The sequence below is a fragment of the Quercus robur genome, chromosome 3, assembly GCF_932294415.1.
Source record: "Quercus robur chromosome 3, dhQueRobu3.1, whole genome shotgun sequence".
Taxonomy (NCBI): domain Eukaryota; kingdom Viridiplantae; phylum Streptophyta; class Magnoliopsida; order Fagales; family Fagaceae; genus Quercus; species Quercus robur.
This window is the reverse complement of record NC_065536.1, coordinates 20,730,121-20,736,824: the sequence shown is the minus strand read 5'-3', so window position 1 is coordinate 20,736,824 and position 6,704 is coordinate 20,730,121. Positions and strand designations below refer to the sequence as shown.

Below are 6,704 nucleotides of genomic sequence, written 5' to 3'. Positions count from 1 at the left end.
AAATAAAGGAATGGAAATGAATGAAAATGAATGAAATGTAAGTAATCTTGTTTGGGAACAACATGGAGGAAATGGAATGAAATCATTTTATGACAATATTACTATTAGACCCATATTTTAAAATAAATGATTAAATATATAGGGGTATTTTGAGAGTTTTAGTAAAAAAATCAGTAAATCTAATTTTATTCCCTCCCATTCTTTCCAATTTCAGGGGGAATGAAAATTTAAGGTTTTAAGGGAATAGAAAGGAATGAGTGTCCCCTCATATTCATTCCATTTCCTCTCACTTAAACTCCCAAACAAGGGAATGAATTTTTTATTCCCTTTATTAAAACTCTCAAATAATGGAAGTGAAGAATATTATAAAATTATTCTTTTCATTCCTTTCTATTCCATTCCATTCCATTCTCTTCTCCCAAACGAGACCTTAATTCCACATTGATTGTATGTGTCTAGTGTCCGCTGTTTATAACCTTAGTCTACAACTACAAAGGTTATGCCCTTTTGTAGTTATAATCTAATTATGTAATGTATTATAAACCCGGTTTAAAACACTACTATTTTTTTTTTTTTTGGTGTTTTAGTAAGTTTTACTGTTTACTCAAAAAAAAAAAAAAATAGGGATGTTTGTCCCACATTGGTTGTGTGTGTCTAGTATCTGCTGTTTATAACTCTAGCCTACAACTACAAAGGTTAGACCCTTTTGTAGTTGTACTCTGATTATGTAATGTATTATAAACCCCATTTAAAACACTATTATTATTTTCGTGTGTGTTCTAGTAAGTATTACTGTTTACTCAAAAAAAAAATTTTCATTACATTCCATTCCATTCTTTTCCATTTATTTTCCTTACTTAAATACATTCCATTTTATTCCTTTCTATTCCCTTATGATCATTCCATTCTATTCCATTCCCTTCTATTATGAACTCCCAAACGAAGCCTTAATTACTAGAATACTTTACCTATGTTTTTAATTTCATTTTTGATTTACATGTTTCTTTGTTTTCTTTAATGAGTTAGAATATAATAAATGAGAAATCCCATTCCCATATGTCAATTTATCAGGTTAATAAAAAAAAAAAAAGTTAAAATGCAAAATTTACCTTCTAAATTTCACTAGAATTCATTTTAGTCATTTTACTTTTTTTTTTTATTCATTTAAGTAGTTTCAACTTTATTTAATTAGGGCATCTTCATTAACTTTTGCTAAAATTTTTTAAAATAAAATTATGGAAAATATTTTTCAATCATTAATTAGATTTTTTAATATAAAAATTTTGAAGAAAATAATTAAAAATTCCCACAATTAACGGCAATCAAAGGTTAAGCATCTCAGCTTACCCCCCCGCTTTCTCTTCTCTTAAAAAAAAAAAAAAAAAAAAAAAAAAAAAAAAAAAAGAGAGTAGAAGATCACATGAGAAGCATAGAAGCATCCAAAACATCCATGAAAGCCTTTAAGCATTTACAAGGCTTAGAACATTGGAATAACTTTTGAAAGCACAATTTGAACCAATCTGTGACAACTATGAAGATGACATGAGAAAAAAATGTGGTTCTGATTTCTCTTTTAAGCATGAAAAGTTACTAATGAACAAGGAATATATTAACCCTACATCAGTAGTAGAAACTATGCTACAAGAATTATGGTAATGGTACATAATACAACTTCCTGGCAATCACTTAGAGAGAAGTTTAAGCAATAAACATCTAAACCTCTCCTCGATAATTAAAAGCAAAACTAGCTTCTAGCTATTTTTGCAGTGTATCCAACCAAGAACATTCAAGTACTTGGATCCAAACACTTTCCTTTCCTGGGCATAGGCATAGTAGAGCATTATGATGGTTGTTGATAAGCTGACAACCACCACATCAGATCTCTTAAAGTTCTCCGATTGTGGTAGATATCAATCTTCAGCAAGACATGAGAAGAAGCTCTCAATAGCCAGTGCAAAGCAGTAGAGTGATATCTCCATTTGCCTGCTTTTCTTCTCAATGGGCAATGCCAGGCCAGTTGGGAACTCTACAAGAGCATAAAGGGTTATTTTAATGCAAAAGCATGCATTTACCATTGGAATGTTACATCTCTTGAAAATCCTGAAGAGCAAGCATGTCCACATCCTGATCATAACAATAATAATGGGATCTCTGAATATCACAGATCATTTTCTCAATGATTAAACTTTTGCCTTTGCTATTAAAATTAAAAAAAAAAAAAAAAAAAAAAAAAAAAAAAAATACACCTGCATAATTATCAATCATGAAATATAGCGAAGTAAAATATTATAAACTTAAAACTACTTTCATTCAATTAGGGTGGGGATCCCCATAATATAGCCATATAAGGTTTATAACACCTTGGCACCAAATAACTTCTCCAGCTAGCAAGAAACAACATAAAAATAAAATTTAAATCAGATTACAATGACAATTCACATAATTCAGATCAATTGTTCTAGACCAAGCATTATCTATTTAATTCAATTTTTTTTTTTTTTTAGAATGTCACTACAAACCAAAAATGTTGTAATTTCTTAGATAGTAACTAAGAGGGAAAATATCATCTGTCACACCACTGTTTTTGAGAAATGTTGGTATCTCGAGGTTGCAGTTTCTCACATGTATCAAACTTGACGTTTAAGAAAAAGATAAATAGGAATTTGTAGAAAATAATAATTAAAGCACAATATGCCAGCGTAGTCACTATTTCTTTTTAGCCAACATCTTTTGGATTTAAAAATGTCCATTAGTAACTTTCACCCTTCTATTAGTTGTCTGAAGCGTTGAACCCAAATCCAATCAAATGCACCCCAACACTAAGCTCATGTGAACAAAAATGTGACAACTTCTTCTTGACAAATGCTTCCCATATAATATGCATCACATTGGCAGACTTGGCACTCGACTAGAACTAGGACCTTTACATATTCAGGAATCAACTTCTTAACTGTGCTAGATACAGAACAAGCAAACCAAGAAAAAGTAATGAAATCAAACAAAGAAAGATGGGAATCCTTCCAAATTCAGTTTTCAAATGAAACATTTTCCTTTCATGGTGTATAAATAATCTCAGCCCAGTTTATATCTGTTAAAGCATAGTAAAATCCCAAATTCACACTTAGATTACAGGACAAGTATCTTTTACCTTGGTAGAGGACAAGAATACTCTACTTTAACCCAAAGCCTAGCCTTGACTTACGAGCAAGTTGATCTCCCCCATATTTCACATTCCAACTACATTGCCATAAAGTTGAACAACTTGTGAACCCTCCAGACACTTGACAACATCCTTCATGGAAGGACGCTTATCAAGTTCCATTTGAATGCAGCCCATGGCAAGCTCAGCTATCATTATTCCATCAGAAGCATAATAGCCGGGGTCTTCAACAAGGCTTTCATGCACTAGAGAACGATTAGGCCTATACTGCTTCCAAGCCCAACGGTAAATGAAAGTCTTCCAAGTATCTTTCTCATCCACAATTCTTTTTGCTATTAGCCCCATGAGAACAACACCAAAAGAGGAGACATCATGGTAGGTTACCTCAAACCCACCTTCCTCCGGTCCACCCGACAAGCACAATAATCAATTTGCAGTAAGAAATACTCAAAAAACACAGTTTTTCAAGGTAAATCGATTAGTGTAAGCCGTTGAAGTCTCTTATCATAATGCTGTTATAGCTCATCAAAACATGATGAATGCTTAACGTTGTGTACAGCCTGGTCCATAATGAAGTTGTCCAACCTCTACGGCTTAAAAATTAAGAGAGAAGAAAAGAAAGAGAATAGAATACTAATATTAGACGCACAAATCTAAAAGCATGCATTGAATTGAAAACACATAAGTAACTTCAAGCCTCAATACCTAAGGGATAGTCTTCTGGATCATCATAGCCTAAATTCAACAAGCGGTTTTTGATGTGAGTCAGCTTGCCTAGAATCCCTCCACTCATGGTTGAAAAGTCAAATATCTTTGGGTTGCAATCCTAAACATCACATTAAAAAGTCAAGGGAAAAGCAACCCAAAAATAAAAAGTTAAAAGTAAAAAGAAGGAAAAAGATGGATTTACTGATAGCTATCAGGAGTCAATTACTGAACTTGATCAAGAATTATATGAGCTGTGTTAATGTTGCGCACTAAATAAGGCTTTTTTGGATCATGAAGAAATTCAACCACACGAGCAAATCCAAGAGCTACTTTAACCTTTGGAGCCAAGTAAGACTACCTAAACACAAAAGCAAGCAATTCAATGACACAGTAATAACAATTTATCTACAAAAGTACTGATTCATAATTATAACTTCACTACCAAATTTTAACATATCTAGATAAATGACAACCGGTTCAATACATTCCCACAAAAGTCCAATGTGTTTACCAATTACAACTGAATCACCTGTGACCTCAAAATAAGAATAGGTTTTTTCTTGAAAAAACCAACCCCCCACCCAATACATGTCAATGCTAGCTTTGTTCTTAATTTATGTTGTTAAAAGATGGATGTCTTGCAAATTAATCAACTACATGCTAAGCTCAAGTTTGATGCAACGGCATATTTGATCATTTGATGATAATTTTTTTTTTACTAATTAACAAGATACAACAATACAATATCAAGGGGCATACGGCATACCCCTCTAATACAATAAAGTCTCTACTTGAATAGAGGACAACTTATTACAAGGCATTGTTCTTATAAAAAACAAAACAAAACTCAAGTTTTGGAAAATTGATCTATCTGATTATCTTATCACAATAATAGCCTCTGCATAACAAAATTTGAGAAAAGACGAGTTTGAGAAAATCAATGGGGGTGATTCAAGTTGGTGGCCCCAAACGAAGTTGACCAACCACTCCTTATGGCATAGGCAAAGGTCTACAACTTCAAACAATCAGACATTGATGATCATGAAGTGAGGTGCATTTTAATACCTTTACAACACTCACAGAACCAAGCAATGAAGCATTCAACAACACTCATAGAACCAAGCAATGAAGCATACAGACCTACGAATGTGTTCTTTTTTTTTTTTTTTGAATGAATGATCATTTTTCTTTTTTGATAAATCAGAAATCTTATTGATAATGAAACAAAGAATACAAAGTGAACAAAGACCAACAGGTCTAACAACAGATTCAAGACTACTAATCCAAAAGCACCCAGTAAACCAACCCTACCAAGTACCACCAACTACCTAACAGAATCTATACAATGGTAACATAAGCTAAACAGGCCCCCGGGATCATAATAGGATAGAACACAATCAAACCAACCAGCCTGCCAAATTAACCAGCAAAACAAGCTAGGATCGCATCAGAACAAAGTTAGCAAGAACTGCTAGCACATGGTAACAATCATAGAAGCATTTAGCAAGCTATATTCTGCAGCATTTACAGTGAATGAAAAACCCACTAGCTGAACTTAGAACAAAAAATAGAATTGGCCCCATATAAGCAGCCCAAAGACAACAAGCAAAGAAAGCATTACCAATGATGCAATACAACAATCAGTCACTGACAATGCAGCATTATACTGCAGCATCCCAAAGCAGATTTATAATGAGCAATTTATTTCAAAAGGATTGAAATGCCAGATTCAAGAAACACCTAAATTAAATAGCTGGAAATAACCAGCTCTAATACAGTTATACAACCTACACCAAATCAATAAGACCAGGGAAAACAGTGAAAACAAAACAGGGGGTTGACCCTATGAATTGTCCTTCCACAAAATTATTCCGAAGGGCTACAATATGAGATTCCAGCAATTTGTAAAATGTTTGCGGCTCTAACGTTACTCAATTTTTAATAAAAGGCAACCATTTGGTATAAGAACTGGTTTGGGTTGCACACGTAAGGCACGCCCTTCTCATTATATTGAGTAGTGAATGGTGACCTAAGATCAAATATAATACTTACTATTTGTAAAACAAAAGAAAGATTTAAGTGATTTGAGTAGTGAAGCATCTATAAATTTTAACACTAAATAAAAAGAGATCAATTTTACTATTTATGAAGGAAATTTATAGATCAAACCATATAGACATCAGAAGCTAAGATTGTAACATATTCGAATAGATGTGCACTTAAAAAGCATAAAATCAAAAACATGAGCAGATATGATGTCTAGAAAGGACTGAAGAAAGTGGATCCAAATATTAGGCATATAATGGATTAACAAAAGAGGACATTTGTTTTTCTATTCAACTCCCAATATAATAAGACATAGTGATACAAAATACATATGTATGAGTGTCTCTTTCATTGTACTAAACTTGAACTACATATTCATTTATTTTGCTTCAATGGATCATGGAAGGAAGACACTATTGAACCTGTGTCATGATTCTCCATGAATTTCAAATCCCGATGCTCTTATATGGACAAGAACTTTTGATCAAAAGAAAGCTTAGCAATGCTTTCCATACCCATAACGACATCCTACAACCATAAGAGTAACAATGTAAGTTATATAGGTTTTAAAGGTAGCTAATTGAGCTTAAATATTGTATAAAAATAGTTGCTATTTCATGCAAATAAAGCATAGAACTTCACACAAACCACCCAACCAAACCAAATCCAAGTAGCATTATTAATTTATATCCTCCCTATTGCTTTTTTGGAATATGAGTAAAAAGGTACAGAAAGTCAGAAACATGTTTCTCATCAAAACAGAAACCTCAATTCCCCACCCACTCTTCCC

The 6,704-nt window shown here is 32.9% G+C and overlaps 1 long non-coding RNA gene across 3 annotated transcripts; it reads right to left on the bottom strand.

The window, feature by feature from the left end:
• Nucleotides 1–1,546: 1,546 nt before the first annotated feature.
• LOC126717464 (uncharacterized) lies at nucleotides 1,547–4,763 on the bottom strand. 3 transcript variants are annotated; one of them, XR_007652599.1, is made up of 3 exons: nucleotides 4,100–4,763; nucleotides 3,149–3,986; nucleotides 1,547–2,124 (listed from the first exon to the last, which is right to left on the bottom strand). It is a non-coding gene; the product is annotated as an uncharacterized LOC126717464 (long non-coding RNA). The 3 variants fall into 3 exon arrangements; XR_007652600.1 differs by lacking the exon at nucleotides 1,547–2,124 and having other exon boundaries at nucleotides 2,908–3,986; nucleotides 4,071–4,763; XR_007652598.1 differs by lacking the exon at nucleotides 1,547–2,124 and having other exon boundaries at nucleotides 2,908–3,986.
• Between the last annotated feature and the right edge of the window lie 1,941 nt (nucleotides 4,764–6,704).